Below are 2,279 nucleotides of genomic sequence, written 5' to 3' on the forward strand. Positions count from 1 at the left end.
ACTTTCCCTTATGCATGACACCGCTCTACCTATAGAACTCACATGTTTTACAAAATAGAAAACGTAAAACAAAAATGCTATCAATAGTAAAATGAGCTTAACAATACTACTTCATTCTCTATATAAGTTATCTATGAGAAAACACTCAAAAATACCAAAGGTAAACAATGATAAACAATATAATAAACATGCATCGAATATCTTGACTATATTACTCAATGTCATCCTCCACTACTTATTTATTAAATATCCGTGTCAAATCCTTTATAAATGCTACCAAGTCCTCTACTACTTCAAACCTTCTTGGCTGCAATGTACTTATCCTATCCTAGCTGGTCTCTAAACACTACTATTGAGTCATCTAACTTTGATTTTCCAATTCTATCTCAACTTGCCAATAACTCTAATCTAAGGTGAATCAAGTTATGTTAATTTTTATTAGAAAAAGACCTTTACTTTTGTGTGTCAGTCTCTCAATATTTTTATGCTCATTGAACTAGATAGATGACTATTAAGCTTTGACGAGCAACACGTTACAAAATTTGATGTTTTGAGTCCTCCATAAATTATGCCCCTCCATTCTATTTTTGCTTTGTTATCACCTTCACGTAGGTTTATATTGTCTCCATTTTTTGATATTAGTCTATTGAAAGATGAAGTAGAGAAGCTACCTTTCGTAGAACTAATCTATTGAATCTCGAATTTTGATGATGAAATCAATTGATGAGTTTGTGATCTAATCTACGTTTTGAGTGATGCAGGATTAGCTTCAATCAAGGAGAGTTAAATTGATTAAATTAGGATAAATCAGATATTGGGCCGAAGTGAACATGTTAGAAGATTGGACGTCGGGGTGGAGGATCGGTCAACGTGTCGGCAGAAGGCTTCATTTCATGAATTCGGACATCGGACCGAATGATTGGACATTGCGCCAAGGAGATCGAAAGTTACAGGAATCAACATGTTGATTAGGCAATACGCCGAAGGAGAGGACAATACGTTGAAAGATCAGACGAGCGCCGAATGAACCAATGATATGTCGGACAAAGGATTCATGCTTTATAATCAGTTATCTAAGATCGAAGTAGTTTAGGGGGCTGATTGAGTTAGATTTTGGTGTAATCATGTAAACTCAATTAGGGACCAATTGGGCCTTAATTGGGACTAATTTGGGCTCATTATGAGGCTCATTCAGTGACCCAAAAGTTGGGTCAAGTAGTGGCACCGCCGGAACACGAGCTGGAACCACTCGTGAGTTGGAAAACTCAAAAAACCTGGTCTTCAAGGCTGTCAGGCGGTGGTATCACCAGACTGGGCGGTGGTACCGCCAGTGACAATATATTGGCAGTGGTACCGCTATACTAGGCGATGGTACTACCCAATGTCAAACTGTAAGCGATGGTACCGCTCGTACCCGGAAGACCCGAAAGTTTAAATTTTTGGCTCCATTTTTGAAACCATTTAGGGCCTATAAATACCCCACTTGGGCAGCAAGAAAGTAGCAAGAATTCTTGAGAAAAAAACTAAGTAAACTCTACCAAAACTTTGAGTTCCCTTCTCCTAATGCTTAGAGTTAGTCCTAAGGGAAGTGTGTGAGGGAATACTTGTAAAAGAGTGACTTGTAAGGGTTATCTCCTAAACCCGTAAAAAGGAGAAAGTGATGTAAAGAGGTGGATGGTCTTCACTTATTGAAAGAAGACCTTTAATGGACGCTGGTGCCCTCAACAGAGGAGGCATCGAAAGTGGATGTAAGTCACTATGACCAAACCACTATAAACTCAGCTAGCAGCTCTTGTTTGGGGCATATGGACAATAAGAAGGGCTGACCCCTTCTTAATCGCATGGTGCATGTGGAAAGGAGGTTTGTACAGTGATTTGAGGAGCGTTTTCATAGCCCCTACTGTATGGATCATCACTAGATAGGAGGATAGTTGACCTCCTTCATCCTCTCCCACAAATATATAGGATTTCATAGATGTATGATCTCCTAGGTAACACATCTTTCATATACATATAGTTTTTCAGTTTTATGATTTTTATGCACCAATCTCCGCATGATGATAAGAAACTATTTTCTATGAAAATATAAGATTTTTGTTTTCAGTTCTTCCGCTACGCATGTGATATCACTTTAGATTTTCCAACACATAGGAGGACGAGTGATAGAGTAACCCTCTTGATTGCCAAAAAAAGTTATTAAATCTCTCTTGGGAGTTAATCCAACTAAGAGAACCAGACTTTGATACCAATTGTTAGGATCGTAAAGATATTGGAGGGGG

This window comes from Musa acuminata, chromosome BXJ1-6 (genome assembly GCF_036884655.1).
Source record: "Musa acuminata AAA Group cultivar baxijiao chromosome BXJ1-6, Cavendish_Baxijiao_AAA, whole genome shotgun sequence".
NCBI classification, from domain to species: Eukaryota; Viridiplantae; Streptophyta; class Magnoliopsida; order Zingiberales; family Musaceae; genus Musa; species Musa acuminata.